The following is a 19,830-nucleotide window of genomic DNA, read 5'->3' as shown; positions in this document are numbered from 1 at the left end:
TTACTGTCACCGCTAACAAGTTACTCATAGAATCATAGAATATCAGGGTTGGAAGGGACCCCAGAAGGTCATCTAGTCCAACCCCCTGCTCAAAGCAGGACCAATTCCCAGTTAAATCATCCCAGCCAGGGCTTTGTCAAGCCTGACCTTAAAAACCTCTAAGGAAGGAGATTCTACCACCTCCCTAGGTAACGCATTCCAGTGTTTCACCACCCTCTTAGTGAAAAAGTTTTTCCTAATATCCAATCTAAACCTCCCCCACTGCAACTTGAGACCATTACTCCTCCTTCTGTCATCTGCTACCATTGAGAACAGTCTAGAGCCATCCTCTTTGGAACCCCCTTTCAGGTAGTTGAAAGCAGCTATCAAATCCCCCCTCATTCTTCTCTTCTGCAGGCTAAACAATCCCAGCTCCCTCAGCCTCTCCTCATAACTCATGTGTTCCAGACCCCTAATCATTTTTGTTGCCCTTCGCTGGACTCTCTCCAATTTATCCACATCCTTCTTGTAGTGTGGGGCCCAAAACTGGACACAGTACTCCAGATGAGGCCTCACCAATGTCGAATAGAGGGGAACGATCACGTCCCTCGATCTGCTCGCTATGCCCCTACTTATACATCCCAAAATGCCATTGGCCTTCTTGGCAACAAGGGCACACTGCTGACTCATATCCAGCTTCTCGTCCACTGTCACCCCTAGGTCCTTTTCCGCAGAACTGCTGCCTAGCCATTCGGTCCCTAGTCTGTAGCTGTGCATTGGGTTCTTCCGTCCTAAGTGCAGGACCCTGCACTTATCCTTATTGAACCTCATCAGATTTCTTTTGGCCCAATCCTCCAATTTGTCTAGGTCTTTCTGTATCCTATCCCTCCCCTCCAGCGTATCTACCACTCCTCCCAGTTTAGTATCATCCGCAAATTTGCTGACAGTGCAATCCACACCATCCTCCAGATCATTGATGAAGATATTGAACAAAACCGGCCCCAGGACCGACCCTTGGGGTACTCCACTTGATACCGGCTGCCAACTAGATATGGAGCCATTGATCACTACCCGTTGAGCCCGACAATCTAGCCAGCTTTCTACCCACCTTGTAGTGCATTCATCCAGCCCATACTTCCTTAACTTGCTGACAAGAATACTGTGGGAGACTGTGTCAAAAGCTTTGCTAAAGTCAAGAAACAATACATCCACTGCTTTCCCTTCATCCACAGAACCAGTAATCTCATCATAAAAGGCGATTAGATTAGTCAGGCATGACCTTCCCTTGGTGAACCCATGCTGGCTGTTCCTGATCACTTTCCTCTCATGCAAGTGCTTCAGGATTGATTCTTTGAGGACCTGCTCCATGATTTTTCCAGGGACTGAAGTGAGGCTGACTGGCCTGTAGTTCCCAGGATCGTCCTTCTTCCCTTTTTTAAAGATTGGCACTACATTAGCCTTTTTCCAGTCATCCGGGACTTCCCCGGTTCGCCACGAGTTTTCAAAGATAATGGCCAATGGCTCTGCAATCACAGCCGCCAATTCCTTCAGCACTCTCGGATGCAACTCGTCCGGCCCCATGGACTTGTGCACGTCCAGCTTTTCTAAATAGTCCCTAACCACCTCTATCTCCACAGAGGGCTGGCCATCTCTTCCCCATTTTGTGATGCCCAGCGTAGCAGTCTGGGAGCTGACCTTGTTCGTGAAAACAGAGGCAAAAAAAGCATTGAGTACATTAGCTTTTTCCACATCCTCTGTCACTAGTTTGCCTCCCTCATTCAGTAAGGGGCCCACACTTTCCTTGGCTTTCTTCTTGTTGCCAACATACCTGAAGAAACCCTTCTTGTTACTCTTGACATCTCTGGCTAGCTGCAGCTCCTTATCTCCAGTCTGAATTGGTCTTGCTTCAACTTCCAGCCATAGGCCCCCTCCCATGCCTGGCTACCCACACCCCAGCAGGGGGCAGCAGCAGGACCCCCAATCTGGAAGCACAAGCCTCTACCGCTGGGCAGCCCTGCGGGAGGAGGAGAGAGCTGCCCCGTGCTTGCGTGGGCGACCCCCGCACTGCAGCAACTCGCGCTGCCTCTGGTGGGGAGGAAGGTCCGAAGTGCACCGTGACTTGCACGTGCTGCCTCTCCTGGGCCGGCCTCAGAGGTCTCGTGGGAAAAGGGGCTTACAAAGCAGGGCTGACCAGGACTCGGGGCGAGCTATTACTGGGGGGTGTGCAGGAGTTGGCAGCACGAACCCTCGCCCCTGGGCAGCGGCTCGAGGCAGGAGAGGAACCCCTGCGGCTCCCACACAGCTAGAAGTGACCAGGCCGGCTAGAAGCGCGGTGACAGCTGCCACCGATAGGAGAACAGCAGACCCCCTCCCTGGCCCCCGGGGACGTGAGGCCCTGGCAGACCCCCCCAGCTAAGCTACGAAGTGGGGGTTGCAGACCAGGATGGGAGCATGTGGAGAATTGGTCTCCGCACACCGACCCCAGCCTCTCCCCACTCCCACTGCTGAGCTAGAGCGCGGGAGAACACTCCTTCGAAGCGCTGGGGAGAGCGTCTCATCAGCACGCCTGCGCCCGCAGCCCGGCGTCCTGCGCCTACGCTCACCGCCAGGGAAGGGAACACGGCTCAGAGCGTTGAAAGGTTCCCCTTTGGCCCGGGCTTTGAACGTCACATGGCTCCGGCTGCTTTCTGCTCTCCACCAACTGGGGCTTCTGGCAGCACAAGCTGGAGCTCACGTGTGGCTTTCTGCTGCCCGGGGGCAGGGAATCCCCCAGAGAGCAAGCCGGGGGGTGGAAGCAAGCCCAGGAAAGGAAGCCCATCTGTTCAGCCAGCGGCGGGGTGGGAGCACGTGAGAAGGAATACTGGATGGGCGAGTTCTCCAGCACCAGACCCTACCTTGGGATGTGCTGCCCTCCGAACTACAGAGCCCGTGAAAAATTCACACACAAGGAATGCTAACTCATCGTGGGGGAGAACTCCGCCATCCCAGCACCACTGACCAACCTGCAACCTCCAGGGTCTCTGGCCCCCAGCAGCGGTGACCTCCCTGCAGCGTAATCAGGCTGCCAATCCTGGCGAGTGGCTCTGTGCAGATCCCAGCAGCCACGAGGAGCGACCAATGGGCATCCTCTGAGTCTGCAGCCCCCGAAAGATGTGGGGAAGGAGCCCTGCTCTGATGGCTGCATGACTGACGGCCAGATGGGGTCTCAATGGACCTGTTCTGCTGGAGGAAGGAGCAGACTTGGTTGATTTATAACCTTCACACTGGGGTGTTTAAAGACCCCCTGCGCCAGGCTCACCTGCCGTTCCCTGCAGCCACCTTTCCCGGTATTCATCCCCAGCAAACCGAACAGGCAGCAGAAAAGGGACCCAAGCACTGTCCTTGTTGGGAAAATGCTGCGTTAGTGAGTGCCCGATGACCGAGGAGACGCACAAGGGTGGGAATACGCCCTGATTAAGCCGGCTCAGCAGCCTTGCGAGGCTCTGGGAGGGGCTATACAAGCTTAACACAGCAAGTTCCAAACGGTACAATGGCTTTCTTCACGCCGGTCGGCTTTTGCCAAGCCACAGTGCGAGGAAAATCAGAGATCCCAGCCCTGCCCTGCCGCATGGGGGCTCCACGCCCCAGCACGGAGCCTGCAGGACAAACTCTGGCAGAGCATTACCGGCTTTCCCGGCCACGCTGCCTCGGGAGGTTGGGTTGGTCTGGTTATGGTGCTGGTGCCCTGCGGGGCATCCATGCCACCCGTCCCCGTGCTCAGCACCCACAGTTAGAGCTGGAGTTTCCAAAGAGCCCAGCTCCCATTTAGGCAGGCTAGTAAGCAGCCAGGTCTTGTGATGGGCTCAGAGGCGCCTCCCATAGGCACGGGAGACTGGCAGAGAGAGTGGCATCCAGCCTGCCCAGCTGGCACACCCATCCTCCTAGCATCTTTGACAGCAGGCTGGCTAACCTAGTGAGGAGGGCTTTAAACTAGGTTCACCGGGGGAAGGAGACCAAAGCCCTGAGGTAAGTGGGAAAGCGGGATACCGGGAGGAAGCACAGGCAGGAATGTCTGTGAGGGGAGGGCTCCTGCCTCATACTGGGAATGAGGGGCGATCAACAGGTTCTCTCAAGTGCTTATATACAAATGCACAAAGCCTTGGAAACAAGCAGGGAGAACTGGAGGTCCTGGTGATGTCAAGGAACTATGACGTGATTGGAATAACAGAGACTTGGTGGGATAACTCACATGACTGGAGTACTGTCATGGATGGTTATAAACTGTTCAGGAAGGACAGGCAGGGCAGAAAAGCTGGGGGAGTAGCACTGTATGTAAGGGAGCAGTATGACTGCTCAGAGCTCCGGTACGAAACTGCAGAAAAACCTGAGAGTCTCTGGATTAAGTTTAGAAGTGTGAGCAACAAGAGTGATGTAGGGGTGGGAGTCTGCTATAGACCACCGGACCAGGGGGATGAGGTGGATGAGGCTTTCTTCCGGCAGCTCGCGGAAGCTACTAGATCGCATGCCCTGGTTCTCATGGGTGACTTTAATTTTCCTGATATCTGCTGGGAGAGCAATACAGCGGTGCATAGACAATCCAGGAAGTTTTTGGAAAGCGTAGGGGACAATTTCCTGGCGCAAGTGCTAGAGGAGCCAACTAGGGGCAGAGCTCTTCTTGACCTGCTGCTCACAAACCGGGAAGAATTAGTGGGGGAAGCAAAAGTGGATGGGAATCTGGGAGGCAGTGACCATGAGTTGGTTGAGTTCGGGATCCTGACACAGGGAAGAAAGGTAAGCAGCAGGATACGGACCCTGGACTTCAGGAAAGCAGACTTCGACTCCCTCAGGGAATGGATGGCCAGGATCCCCTGGGGGACTAAGTTGAAGGGGAAAGGAGTCCAGGAGAGCTGGCTGTATTTCAAGGAATCCCTGTTGAGGTTACAGGGACAAACCATCCCGATGAGTCAAAAGAATAGTAAATATGGCAGGCGACCAGCTTGGCTTAATGGTGAAATACTAGCGGATCTTAAACATAAAAAAGAAGCTTACAAGAAGTGGAAGGTTGGACATATGACCAGGGAAGAGTATAAAAATATTGCTCGGGCATGTAGGAATGAAATCAGGAGGCCAAATCACACCTGGAGCTGCAGCTAGCGAGAGATGTTAAGAGTAACAAGAAGGGTTTCTTCAGGTATGTTGGCAACAAGAAGAAAGCCAAGGAAAGTGTGGGCCCCTTACTGAATGAGGGAGGCAACCTAGTGACACAGGATGTGGAAAAAGCTAATGTACTCAGTGCTTTTTTTGCCTCTGTCTTCACTAACAAGGTCAGCTCCCAGACTGCTGCGCTGGGCATCGCAAAATGGGGAAGAGATGGCCAGCCCTCTGTGGAGATAGAGGTGATTAGGGACTATTTAGAAAAGCTGGACGTGCACGAGTCCATGGGGCCGGACGAGTTCCATCCGAGAGTGCTGAAGGAATTGGCGGCTGTGATTGCAGAGCCATTGGCCATTATCTTTGAAAACTCGTGGCGATCGGGGGAAGTCCCGGATGACTGGAAAAAGGCTAATGTAGTGCCAATCTTTAAAAAAGGGAAGAAGGAGGATCCAGGGAACTACAGGCCAGTCAGCCTCACCTCAGTCCCTGGAAAAATCATGGAGCAGGTCCTCAAAGAATCAATCCTGAAGCACTTGCATGAGAGGAAAGTGATCAGGAACAGCCAGCATGGATTCACCAAGGGAAGGTCATGCCTGACTAATCTAATCGCCTTTTATGATGAGATTACTGGTTCTGTGGATGAAGGGAAAGCAGTGGCTGAATTGTTTCTTGATTTTAGCAAAGCTTTTGACACGGTCTCCCACAGTATTCTTGTCAGCAAGTTAAAGAAGTATGGGCTGGATGAATGCACTATAAGGTGGGTAGAAAGCTGGCTAGATTGTCGGGCTCAACGGGTAGTGATCAATGGCTCCATGTCTAGTTGGCAGCCGGTATCAAGTGGAGTGCCCCAAGGGTCGGTCCTGGGGCCGGTTTTGTTCAATATCTTCATCAATGATCTGGAGGATGGTGTGGATTGCACTCTCAGCAAATTTGCGGATGATACTAAACTGGGAGGAGTGGTAGATACGCTGGAGGGGAGGGATAGGATACAGAAGGACCTAGACAAATTGGAGGATTGGGCCAAAAGAAATCTGATGAGGTTCAATACGGATAAGTGCAGGGTCCTGCACTTAGGATGGAAGAATCCAATGCACCGCTACAGACTAGGGACCGAATGGCTAGGCAGCAGTTCTGCGGAAAAGGACCTAGGGGTGACAGTGGACGAGAAGCTGGATATGAGTCAGCAGTGTGCCCTTGTTGCCAAGAAGGCCAATGGCATTTTGGGATGTATAAGTAGGGGCATAGCGAGCAGATCGAGGGACGTGATCGTTCCCCTCTATTCGACATTGGTGAGGCCTCATCTGGAGTACTGTGTCCAGTTTTGGGCCCCACACTACAAGAAGGATGTGGATAAATTGGAGAGAGTCCAGCGAAGGGCAACAAAAATGATTAGGGGTCTGGAACACATGAGTTATGAGGAGAGGCTGAGGGAGCTGGGATTGTTTAGCCTGCAGAAGAGAAGAATGAGGGGGGATTTGATAGCTGCTTTCAACTACCTGAAAGGGGGTTCCAAAGAGGATGGCTCTAGACTGTTCTCAATGGTAGCAGATGACAGAACGAGGAGTAATGGTCTCAAGTTGCAGTGGGGGAGGTTTAAGTTGGATATTAGGAAAAACTTTTTCACTAAGAGGGTGGTGAAACACTGGAATGCGTTACCTAGGGAGGTGGTAGAATCTCCTTCCTTAGAGGTTTTTAAGGTCAGGCTTGACAAAGCCCTGGCTGGGATGATTTAACTGGGAATTGGTCCTGCTTCAAGCAGGGGGTTGGACTAGATGACCTTCTGGGGTCCCTTCCAACCCTGATATTCTAGGATTCCTCCAGCCATGCAGCCAAGCACTGGGATCTCACCCACGGAGCCACAGAGGGTCTGACCACATCGCACGGTAAACCTGTGTCTGTGGGACTGGACGTGTGCACTTGGTGTTTCCAAGCTCATGCCCGAGCGTGCGCACTGCATTGCAAACCCGAGTCTCCAGCAGCCGGACCCTGGTGTCTCAGACATGTTAACGTCCACACTGCACGGAACAGACCTTCTGACTCGGGGCTGAGGCTTGAGTTGCGTCCACACTGCAAAATGACAGGGCTTGGACCTGAGTCGCAGAGGGACTTGCCTCTGCCCCCCACCTGGCAGCGTCCTAGGAGCCAGGCCCTGTACTTGCTGATCCCTCAGGTTGACTTGTGTGTGGACGGGAGTGGGGTTTGGGCTCAAACCCGAGTCAGAGCCCAGGCTAAGGGTGCAGAAGCAGACACACTCAGAGCTCACGTGTGCTAATGGGGACACACCAGAGGCCAAAGCCCTGCGGAAGGAGACCAGGAGAGTTGCGGGGGTGGGGATGGGGGTGTGGAGAGGGGCAGGCCCCCATTGGTGGAGAGCCCTGGGTGGATGAGATTCTGGGAAGCAGAAGCAGTTACATCTGACTGCTGCAGGGGAAGGGGGTGCAAGGTTGCTCCAGCAGCAGCCCCAGCCTAGGAAGGTCTGTCAGGTTATATTAGCACCAGAGACTTGGCCCTCCCGGCAGCCGACCGGCAGGCGAAAGAACAGCATGTTCCCCCTCCTCGCACCCACACTCGCCCTGGCTCCACGGGTCCCCCCGGGCAGCTCCAGCGGCACAGCCATGGCAGGAGTGCTAGGCTCGGTTCTGGGCGTGCATGCAGAGCGCGCCCAGCCAGCCCCACACCCCAATGACACGCCACCGCTGCCCGGGCAGGCCCACCAACTTCCCACCCAAGCCTGGCTGTTAGGAGCAGAGGAGAGCCAGGGCCAGCCCAGCGCCCCCCTCGGGTCGAGCCGCACCGGCGGGCAGATTTCAGGGCCGGCCCAGTGCAGACACACCATGATATCAGCCCAGGGACAAAGCAGCCGCCAACGCCCACTGTGCCGCACGCTCTGCACCGTGGGCAGTGCCCGCGGGGGGAACCTGTCTGGGTGGGTGCCGACCCCAGCTGCTCTGCCCCCTGCAGACGTGGGCTCTGAGACGCCCTGGCAGGCAGGAGGCCGAGCTGTGCTCCAGAGCTACAGCAATGAAGAATGAAATTTACAAGCGATGAACTAGGGGCCCGGACTACCCACTACCCGGGAAGCTACCCTGATCTGTAAGCCTTGGCGCTGCTGGAGAGCACCGGCCACCTCCTCCCCTCTCCTGCACACACCAGCCTTCAGCGCGTGTCCCCTTCGGATGGGGGCACCAGCGCCCTCTGCCAGGGAACCTGCCCGCGGGACGGGCGGTCGCTGGTGTCTGGAACTGGCTCCTAGCTGGGCGGGGGAGGCGACCCCTTGCTTGGCACCCTGCCCCACACCATTCAGACCCTTTTCTCCAGCTCAGCCCAGTTAGCAGAAACTGAAACCCTACAATATCCAGCGCGTCAACCCAGCTGAGCCTTCCTGCCAGAGCCCCACGCCCTGGCCCGCGAGCAGCGCAAAGGGCAGGCTGTCTCCAGGACCTGCTCGGAGGGAAGAGGCCCACGGATCGATAGCGTGGCGTGTGCGCTCGCTGAGTCAGGGACCCCAACTCCCTGCAGCCATAGCGACACCCTGGGATTTCCAACAGCAGCCTGCCTTCAAGCAGAGTCTAGAAACCCCTTCCTCGCTCAGCAGCAGCGAAGGAGCGGAGCCTGGGTGCGTTCGTGATTATACTACACTCGGGCGGAGCACGCAGTGGGACCAGGCCCGCATGGCGTCGGGCGCTGCACAGACACCTGGAGAGGCAGCCCGCCCCCCATAGCTCAGAGTCTGCACAGACACGGAATGGGGGTTACTACTCCCTGAGCACTGAGACAGCCGGCGACAGGCCCGGGACAGTGGCGGAGCTGTGGAACACGCCCCGCCGGTGCCTTAGCCACCAGGCCCCTCGTCCTCTCCCAACAGGGCGCAAGCCACCCAGGATCACCGTCACCCTCCACCATAGCCAGGGAGCTCAAGTGCCGCTGGGTTCTGCCCTGACCCCGAGTTCAATTCAGAGCCCGGCGGTCCAGGGTACAGGCCCCTTCTTGTATCGAGACTGATGGCCCCGTTCCTGGACGCACGACTTTCTGTTTCCCCAAGCGCTCTGGGGGATGCACCGGCCTCAGCATTATTTGTTGCTCCAGCCGGTACTGGGTCATCCGCCACGTTTCCAGCAAGGGCTCTCCATTTCCTTGGGGATGATTGCTGAAGCTGCTGAATGGCACTGGGCTGAGCCCTGACCCTTGCAGGACCTCCGGGGGACACCCAGTCCGATTTACAGTTACTTCTTCAGAGCCAGCAGGTGGCCAGTTTTACCCCCATTTGATACGGGACGCAGGGTTTTTTATGGTGTGAATGTTTTTAATCAGAATGTTGAGGAAGGCAAGTCAGATGCCATATAAAGTCCAAGTTGCCACAAACTCATGTCTCATCACAGACCCAATCACAGTTGCCCAAGACCCATTTCTGTAATGCCAGGCGGACTGGCATTGATTATGCTGCCATCCCTTAATTCAGCCAGTGCGTCCCATATCAGCCTTTCCATGATTTTGCCCAGGATCAAGATCAGGCGATCCAGCCTATAGTTAGTCAGCTCATTCCATTTGCCCCTTTCACACAGTGGCATGTTAGCTTTTCCCATCCCTCTGGGACTTCCCCAATGTTCCACGATTTGTTAAACATCAGCGGCTGAAAGAGCCGAGTCTTTTAATACTCTTGGAAGCCAGTTATCTGGTCCAGGCTATCTAAAAACGTTTCACTTTAGCAGTTACTATTTAACACCCCACCTCATTACTGGAGCGAGTCTGAGATGGGAGAGATGCATTCCTGTTCCTCCCTCCTCAGCCCTGGCTCCATGGGCTCCAACAGCCCTTCCAGATCAGTGATGGGGGCTTCCAATCTTGCTGCCCATACTTTAAACATCTCAAACAATATCCTCGTCTCCAGGGGCCCTGCTGACTCAGGAGCATGGGGGAGAAGGCAGGATTTACCCAGCAGGAGCAACAGAATGGGGTCTTCCGAGGCCACAGCAATCGCACCTCTGAGGGAACAGGGTACTGCACCCCCAGGAGCACAGAAGCACCCCTATACAGTACTGGCTGAGCAGCCAAGGGAATTGCTTACCCAGCCACAGAGTGCAGCTGCAGGAGCTGGTTATACAGTGACCCCTCATCCGGCACTGAGATTTGGCCCCTCTGGGGTGGGACGCAGTGGCTGTTTATACAGGAAACCCTCACCCGATGCTGAGCTGCAGCCCCTCTGGGGTCCAGGTCCTACCCGATCACTCCAGTGGGGGGCTGAGGAGCAACTGGAGGCAACCAGAATGAGGCCTGAGAAGGGGCTCCCTGCTCCCTGGCAGGTGCAGGGTGGGGGTGGGGAGAGAAGGTCCACCCTGATCTGGGGCACAGGCTCACTTGCTCTCTGGACATTTGTTTTAGCCCCTGGTCGCCCCAACCCTCCTCACAACGCCCCGAAAAGCAGAGCTTCTGCTCTTGCAAGCGATCGGAGAAGGCAGCCTCTCCCCCACCGCCAGCCACTTCCTCCGCACACAGCGCAGACGTCAGCAGCGAGGGGGGGACACAGATAGGCAGCTCCCGAGAAGAGGGGCGGCGTGAGCAGCCCACCGTGACCCTCTGAGGCACAGGGGATGCCAGCACCAGGCGCGGGGGCGCCAGTACCTCGCAGCCCTATCCAGAGCCTGGCACAGCTGGTAGTTCATTACGGTTACTGCCATCCCGCCATGGCTGAGGGGCCCCGGCAGCCGGCTGGCAGCTCATTACGCGTGCTGGCTAGCCTCTTGGCGGGGCTGTCACCGAGTCCCTGGGCAATGCTCTGGAGCTGCTCCCTACGAAGCCAGGCAGGACTCCGGGGAAGTCTCCTCTCTGGGAGCAGCCTGTCTGCAGGACACACAGCTCACACGGCTTCCCCCTTCCTGGGTCTGACCTCGGAGCGTTCAGCATCCTCTGCCCCTCCGTGTGCTTCCCACAGCGAGTCTGCCCAGGCGGGGTCCTGGGGAAGCCAGAGGGTCCTGTCCCCCAACTCCGCAGTCAGACGGGACTCTCAGCCAGCCAGGAAAACAGAGGTTGATTAGACGACAGGAGCATGGTCTAACACAGAGCTTGTAGAGACGGTGCATGTGCAGACCCAATGGACCTGCTCCTGAAGTTCTCCACAAGCAGCAGCGCGGGGATGCAGACACACTTCTGGCGGAGCACCTATAGGGATGCTGCTGGGAGAACTCCCCGGTTCCCAGCCGCAGCCAGATCGTCCTCCGGTTAAAGAGCTCGGCGGAAGAAATGGAGCCGCCCTGCTAATCTCCACTAATCCTGTAAGCGGGAGTTAAAGCCCCCGCACACAAGTGGATTTGCAGAATAAGGTTCCTTGCAAAGCAAATGACATTAGTCGGCTTTCAACTGAAAGAGGAGAGCGAGATGCGGAGCACGCCGCGATGTGGCAAACCGGTGCCCTGGAGACTGCCCCCTCCTGGCCAGACTGGCACAGCGCAGGCCTTAACACGTGTAGAGTTTGGCTCTTCCGTAATCGGAAGCGCCCTAGGCAAGCTCTGAAATTTGCACCTATAAATAATCTGGCCCCCCTGTTACCCTGAGGCCAAGCCAAATACCCCCAATGGCAGAAACGTAACTGAGCTCTCCAGGACCCCACCCACCCCGGGCAAGGGGAGAGAGATGCCTGTGCAGTGCACAATGCAGCAAGTGACCTCCGGCTGCTACACAACCGTGCTCCAAAGGTTTTCGCTCGCACAGGTGCAGCAGCTGTGTACACGCTGTGTACACGCCCACGCCCCCCTCCACCCTGATCACCACCAAGTGGCAACGCGACAGCAGCTCTACGTGACAGCTCAACTCTTCCACTGAAACTGCGGAGAGTTCAGGGAGGTGGATTTTACCCAGTCATGTCACTTAATGCTCAGGACCTCAAGTCTGTCAGCACAAAAGCCAAAGCAAGCCCAGCGCCCCACAGCACCACACTGGGGCACTGATGCAGGAGGACTCAGACGAGCACGCCCCGCTCCCTGCAGCACTGGGGTATGGGGTCGGCACTCTGCCATGCTGGGGTTTTCCTCGGAGGTCTCCTCTCCGCGGCCTGGCCCGAATGATCCTTGCAGTGCAGCATTCCCCAAGTGGCAGTGATGTGAACCCGGAGCGTGGGTGTGGTGTGTGTGAATTGTACATAGATCCGACAATACAAACGCTGGCCCCAGGACTCAGCTCTGCAGGCCTTGGCACTGCTTAGAGCTGCCAACCCAGACACAACTTGCTGTCAAAAGCGATGCCTTCCCTTCGCCAGGCTGAGTGCGGGGAGCCCTGTCCGGACTCTGGCCCACTCTGATGGCCAGAAGATGCTCAACATTCCTCGGCAGGAGCCCTCTCTCAAACCTCGCCAGCAAGGGACAGCGCGATGGGAGGGGGAGGGTTAACGGGAGAGCAGGCCTAGAGCAAGTGAACATACCCAACAGCTGGTGCTGAGGACACTGTTCCCCACCTCCAGGGAAGCTCCTGCGCCGAGCACCAGGCCTGGGGCAGGGCATGGCAGCAAACGGCCAAGAAGGTCCTTAAAGCAGCAGGATGCATGCAGGGCATTCCTACCCCTGGCGGGAAGGGACCACTTGGCTCCCAGGTGGGACGGGCGTGCCAACACCCTCCGTGGGTATGAATGGCTGGCATCTCCTCTCCCGCCGTGCTGCCTCGTCCCCCAACACGGAACCCAGTGCCACCCGACTGGCACTCCCGGACTGGGGGAGCTTCGGCACCGGGGCGAGGAGGGGTGTTTAGGGCAGGGGCAGTGGGTTATACTCTGCTGCAATGTCCTAGATTAGGAGATGTTGGGCACAGCTCCAAGCGGAGGTTTTGGAGCCTCAGCCCCTCCCTGCCTGCAATTACGTGCGCCTGGTTCCCGCCGCTGAGTCGGGGACAATCGAACTCCTGCGCTCTGCCGTGATAGCGACCAGTCACCACAGAAACACCCTCAGAGTGGTCAAGGCTATCCCCGAGCACCACACCACCATGTCTCCCATGAGACCCCACTCGGAGCCGCCCGATCCCAGGAGGCCAGTGCAGGAAGCCAGGCCTGGGGCTGAGGCATGGCTGTGGTGCTCAGGAGCTGCTGTGTGACCCGGCTCACACCAAGTCAGCAGAAGCAGAGAGGCTAAGAGTCCTGACTGCTCTAATTACTAGCCCACACTCCCCTCCCAGAGCCTGAACAAAACCCAGGAGTCTTGACTGCCGCCCTCCTTCCCTCTCCGCAGAGTGGGGCGGAGCAGGGGAGCCCCAGAGATCAGGGTGGGAGGCTGGCAGGCAATACTTGCAGCATGCACCCCCAGAGGCCCCCGCACACCCAGAGGCCCACTTCTGAGAGAGCAGCGCGGGCTGGACGATCCCAACGGACAAAGAGCCAGCCTGCCACTTCACTGCTGTAGCCACACAGAGGAGCATGCCGGCCCTGCCCTCCGGGCGCTGTGTGGGCATCTAGTGGCTGGTTAGGCGACAGAGAGATGGCTCTTAGAGCAGGCTCCAGGAGAAGGCACCGCAGGCCACATCTAAACCAGGCAGGGAAAATGGCCACGTTCTGACCCTCCTGGGGCCTGGCAGCGCCGCGGACGAGCCCGGGAGCGCTGTTGCATTACAGCAGTGCCGAGATCGGGGGCTCCCTGGGCAGGGCGCTGCAATGAGAGACCAGACCGGACCTGCAAAGTAAACGACCAAAGAGCTCAGACCGGAAAGAGGGAGCACCGCTCCGCAGGAAGACTAGTGACCTGCCCTGAAACTGACCCCTACCCCCGGCACCACTAGGACCCAGCTCTGCGCCCACAGCAATGTCCAGTCACCTGCTCACCGCTCCAGCTGGGACACGCAGCTCTCAGCCCTGCGCCGATCCTAGCAAAGCCGCTGAGCCCGCAGGCGGGACACTCTGCCCCTGGGAAAGGGAGGGGAGCCTGCTTTTCCACTGGACCGCCCCGCTGCAGGCAGTGTTGCCAGGCTCTGGGGAAAGATGTGTCCAGCTTCCCCAGGCTGGCAGACTGCTATGCCACCCAGGGACCATGACTCAAACCCTTCGCTGCCCTGCCTGAGAATGCGGGCTCCGGGCTCCCCACGGGGCGTGTGCTTTCCCCTCCAGAGACCACGGAGGAGTTCACACTGCAGCATGCACAGCTAGCCTAGAGACAGCTGGGGGCTCAGACAACCTGAGCCCTTGGCCCGGCAGGACTTGGACAGGAGAGGTCAATGGGATCCCCAGCTCTCCTCTGAGCCAGCCTGACCCCAGCGAGGGGGCATGGTGCTGCCGGAAGCCCCTTCAAAACCAACAGCCTGACCACTCGGGGCCATTTTCTGTAAAAGCCACCGCTGGTTTCCCTGGCCTGCCCACTTACCACCTGGGGAAAGCCCTCCCGCCCGGCCCTGTCCCCTGGAGAGAAGATCCATCACTTCCTGCCCCAGCTCGCCCTCTGCCCTGCTGCAGCGTGGGGCTGATGACCAGCGGCTGGGTTCCACCCCAGAATGGGTGCATCCCCGCAGTGAGTGCACAGGCCAGGCTGTAACCCCGGGGATCTCCCAGGACCACTGGGGTGGGGGAAGGCTCCCTCGGGACAGGCCGCACCTTGTGTGAGATCCAGCACCCAGGGCGCACTGCCCGTTGGGCTGGTACTGGAGGTGGAAGCGCCTCCATCCCAGCTGGCACCCCGAACCCGCAGAGCTCCCCAAGACAGAGATTCTGAATACTCAAACCTTTGGCAGCACCTCCATCACCGGGACTCGGGCGACTCTAAAGGGGCTGGCCGAGGCTGGGATCCGGCTCGGGAACTGTGGGGCTTTCCACAGAGGGGCACGCTGGCTGCCAGGCACCCCCACCCCCCGCCTCCGCTCATGTGCATCCTGTTACATGAAGTAGCATCACCTGTTACAAAGCTAAAGGCAAACTGAGCCGTGATAAGATCTTTGCCTCCTTCCTAGACAGCACCATGATCTAGTCGCGCCTGACAGCCGTATCCCTGCCCCGGGGACGGGCCAGAACCTTTCACCGCAAAGGAGGCGGCGCAGATGGGGCCTCGCCTCACCCGTGTGCAGAGGGCAGACGGCAAAACTCCTGTCCAGACCCAGCTCCCGCCATGTCACAGGCTCCCTGGGTGACGCTGGGCAAGCCACAGGATCTCTCTGGGCCTCCGTTCCCAGCTCTATAACGGGACAGCTCTTCCTTTTGTCCTGCCCACTCTGACTGGGGCAGGGGCTGCCTCTCATTGTACATCTGGGCAGTGCCTGGCTCAATGGGGGGCCCCGGATCCTGGACGGGGTCCGGGCAGCTCCCGGCTCAACGGGGAGCCCTGGATCCTGGACAGGGTCTGGGCAGCTCCTTGCTCCATGAAACTCATCACGGTGCTACCACAGTATAAACAAGAAGCAATCATCCACCACATCCAGTTTCCACTGGTGTTCTCCCGCAATGCACAGGGGCTCTGCCAGCAACTCAACGAACATCCACCACGGACCTGCTCCCCCCAGTCAGGAACCTCCCTGTCGTGCCCTTCCGCGGGGTTGGAGCTGGAGAACCTGCAATGGGGCATATCTGCAGGGCCCAGCTCCGGTGCGTGTTCATACAGCGCCCAGCCCGGGGTGCTGGTCGGGGACCAGTTCTCCTTGGCGCTTCACCACCACAAACACCAGTAAGCGGGGTGCAGCAAGGCAGGGACATGGCAGCACGGAGCCTGGCAGGGAGCAAATAGCCGCTATCTAAGCCAGCCCAGCGCGAGCTCAATTCCTGCCCCATCACCCGCCCAGGGCTCAATTCACTCCTGCCCAGCCGCTTGCTGGGGCGCGGTGGGCGTCCCGCATCAGCAGCGTGCGAGCCGGCAGGGATGAAGTCAGGCAGAGCAGATGCTTGCACAGAGCAAGGCTGGGGAGGAGCAGGGGAGAGCGATTCCCCAGACAGAATTACATCCCATTACTCTCCACCCGACATAGCCAGCCCGGCAAAATTAGCCCGATCTATCTTGGTGCCGGCAGGGCTCCCACCACCACCACGGCGTCGAGCGCCACCAAGTATTTAAAAATAGCAGCCCTAATCACCCCCTCCCCCCGGCAGCCTGCCATCAGCGGAGCCGGCTCATCTCACAGACCCTCCCAATCCATTACAGGCGCTAGCAGGGTCCCCGCCCTCGCCAACTGGCACCTGGTTCCACGCTCTGCTTCAGAGGGGAGCTCCAGCGGGCCCGGGGTGTTACAGGGGGGAGGAGGCGGCCCACTCCTGCAGAGATCAGAGGAGATCCCGGGCTATTCCACCGGCCTGGGGAGAGGCCAGGGAGGCACAAGGCCAACAGCCCCAGGGACCATTTATTCTGATTCATGGCACACATTATAAACGCAGCCCGAGACCCAGTGGCTGCTCCTCCCCGAAGAGGCCATCAGCCGCCCGCTCCTCCCCCAGCCCTAGTCATCGCTAGGACCCTCCCTCCCCGCTGCTGTGCAGCATGACCAGAAGGTCCTCAGGTTGGCAGCAGATGGGGCGGGGCAGGAGTTCCAGCCTGGGGTGCGGGTGGGGGGGGCTTCTGGAGAAAGTCCAGCTGGCAGCTCCTTCTCCGAGACTCACGGGAGCTCCAGCTCTGCCTCTGACCCCTGTCACGGCCGGGTCCCTCCACACAGGCCTCATCCGGCGCCCGAGGCTCCATGCCGTGCAGTCGTGTCACTGGCTCACAGCTGCCCAATTCCGTGCCCGTTCCTTGGTGAACATAAGAGGCAGCCCCGTGCGGCGTGCACGACAGGAGCCTACGCCCCAGCTGACAAAGGGCCTGGCCAACAGGAGCGAGGCCCAGGGCCGATGGGATTGCTGTGCTCACCTAGCCGGGGGGAAGACGGGAAATGCCGGCTGAGAAGACGCTGCTGTGTGATGCCAGATAGCCGCTGGACTCCCCAGACCATGAACTCTGACAGCACACGGGGGCACACGCCCTCCGTACCAGCGATGGGCACAAACCTAGCTCTCCCCTGCCCACCAACAGCCCCCAGCGCCAGACAACCACCCTCTGTGCACCCAGCTCTGCCTGCCAACAGGACACAGACCGACATGAGAAACCAGTCTGAGCTGCTGCATTCACGCCGGGCTAGGTCCCCGCTAGCCAGTCAGCCCCTCCCGGAATTCACAGTCCGTTTGGGCCCGCTGCTCACGCCGTTTTGGTGTGCACCTGCCTGAGAAATTTCCCCCTAGAGTGACCACAGCTCTGCACACAAGGGGGTCTAGCTAGCCACGGGAGAGCACAGTGACTGGATTTCTATACCGAGTCGTAACGATTGTGCATGGAACTGGGACTGCATCCTGCACACACAACTGTGGCTAAGGGCACAAAACCCACACTGCACCCCCATCTCATTGGCAGAGCAGAAGCGACAGCCGAGTGATGGGACCCGAGCACTTTGCATTGCGCCTGGATAGAGCCTTTATCCCAGTACAACGGGCTCGCAGGTGCCGTACGTGTGCCCCGACGGCAGCAGAGAGATTTCAATGCTTATGTGTCTCAACCACAGCAGCGTGCAACACAAGACAACCACAAGGTGCGACAGACCTGCCTCCAGGACCCAGCTGGAGCATGCGGCAGCACCGGTCCCTCCTCTCCAGCCAAACCTAGCGTGGTCACAGGCATCTGCCCAGGCGCTCCAAGGGCACTCCGCTTCAGGGTCCCCCAGAGATCCAACTCACCTCCCCTGCTTTCTGGGAGCACTTGGAGAGGTAGTGCAGCCAGGCCGCCCTGCTTGTCAATACGGCTTCCCCACCCTCACCAGCAGGCTGCCTGTTACACGCAAAACACTACCCTAAAGGAGCAAGACGGTGGCCAAGTGGAGCACTCAGAAGCCAGGAAAGGCCGGGAGTCACCAGCCAGAGCGCTGCGCCCCTTTCTGCAGCATGAGATGGGCTGGTCACTGTCCCAGGCTGTTCCTTCCATAGGCCTCCCGCCTCCGTCAGCGAGCGACCCAGGCCTGATTTCACGTGCCCCAGGCTCCCCCGCACCGACTGAACATTTATTCCTTGCCTCCTGGGCGTTTCCATGGTGCTCTCACCGCAGAATCCAAGCGCTTCACACACGTTAGTGGATTTCTCACCACAATTCCCCCGTGAGATTAGGGGGGGATTATCATCCCTGTTTACAGCTGGGGGCTGAGACTTGGAGAGATTAAGGCCAAAATTGTCAAAAAACATCTGTTAATTTTTGGCACCCCACTCGAGACACTTAGGGGCTGCTGTTCCAGTGTACCTAGCAAGTGCATAGCACTGTTCAAAGCACAGCAACCATTGACTGCACTTCTCCGGGTCTGCTCCCCGGGGCGCCCGGCGAGAGAGGAGCCCCCAGCTCATGGCCAACTGAGCATTTTCCTCTGTGACTTGTCCAGCGTCGCATGAAATGCTGGGCAGCAGCTGGGGGAGAATGCAGTTCTCCCGGGCAGCATTCGACTGCCTTCGCCGCGAGACCTTCCTTTCTCTTCCGGCATCCCGTGCCTCTGTCACTGCACACCCACGTCTGCAGCAAATGATGCCGGGGTTCTGCAGACCCCAGCCTCAGGCACCTCTGGGGCGGTGTGGAAAAACCAGTGTGTGATCCTATCATTAAAGCCAGCGATCGCTCGAGGGCATAGAGTTCAGGTTGCACAAACAACCTCAGTTGTGGCCTTCCCTGACTGCAGAGGGCTCCACTTCGCTCCCTTAACGTTCTCGTCCTAGGGTTTTTGGATGCAACGTCCAGTCAGGCAGGAGCAGGCGCTCTGCAAACCCAGGGCGCTGCTCCAACTCCGAGACCACCCCTCCCGCCCATCACATCACGTCTGCCCCGGGGGGAAAGGCATTAACCCCAAGGCTGCTTGGGGGACAACTTCTCCCCTTCCCTGCTCTCCAGACTGGGCTAGGAGAAGCCATGCTGCCAGGCATGCCAGCTAGGAATGCCCGCCAGCCACGCAACAGGGTGCCCATTGCATTGCCAAGCCAGTCCTGCCACTTTCCCAGCCTCCCCTTGGGGGCGGCGGAGAGCTGGGCTTGTTCCGGTGTGACCCACAGGTGGGGTGGGGTGGGGTGGGGTAGGGCCTGGCGGAGCCAGCTGTGGGCGCGAGAGACCTGCAGCCCTTTGGGATCCTGGCCTATCGTTGAGGTACCGATCAGCCACGTGGAACGTCAGCTGAGAGCCCCCAGCTGGCAAGGCAGCATGCCTGGCCTCCCTGGCAGATGGGGACGTGCTGGCTAGCCAGCCAGCCCCGGTCACGATGGGATCCGGCCACGAGGGGCACAAAGGGGCCTCACAAACACCCCAGCCTGCTGCCCCCCAAGAAGGGAGCCAGGCTGCACACACCACTCCTGGGGCATGGGGAACCAGAGAGGGTCTGCAAGCAGCATCACAGCCTCCCCCCCACCCCTACCACTGCTCTCTCCCCTGCCCCTCCACACGAGGCTACAAGTGAGCTGCCCTTGCCCCCGAATACAGGTCAACTTCAGAGCTCCCAACCTTTCCCAGATCACAAGACGGGGGCAACTCCAGACACCCCCCACCCAACCCAGGGTCATGGGACAGGGGCGATTCCAGACCCCCTCCCCCGGGACAGGGTGAATCCAGACACACACAAACACACACCCAGTCACGGAACAGGGCGACTCCAGACCCCCCCACCCTGGGTCATAAGGCAGGGTGACCCCCCCACCCCGGGTCAAGGGACAGGGCGACTCCAGACACCTCCCCGCCCATCCCGGGGTCACAGCACGGGGTGACCCCACTCTCTGCCACCCGATCACAG

At 58.6% G+C, this 19,830-nt stretch overlaps 1 protein-coding gene and 1 non-coding gene across 2 annotated transcripts in view; both read right to left on the bottom strand.

Moving 5' to 3' along the window:
- The window catches only part of SND1 (staphylococcal nuclease and tudor domain containing 1), a 507,509-nt gene that overhangs the window by 60,518 nt on the left and 427,161 nt on the right, over positions 1-19,830 (bottom strand). The window lies entirely within an intron of this gene.
- LOC125630745 (U7 small nuclear RNA) lies at positions 3,589-3,645 on the bottom strand. Its single transcript, XR_007354784.1, has one exon. It is a non-coding gene; the product is annotated as a U7 small nuclear RNA (small nuclear RNA).

This window comes from Caretta caretta, chromosome 1 (assembly GCF_965140235.1).
Source record: "Caretta caretta isolate rCarCar2 chromosome 1, rCarCar1.hap1, whole genome shotgun sequence".
In the NCBI taxonomy this organism is placed as follows: Eukaryota; Metazoa; Chordata; order Testudines; family Cheloniidae; genus Caretta; species Caretta caretta.
The sequence above is the reverse complement of the archived record's forward strand: the minus strand, read 5'-3'. Positions and strand labels throughout refer to the sequence as shown.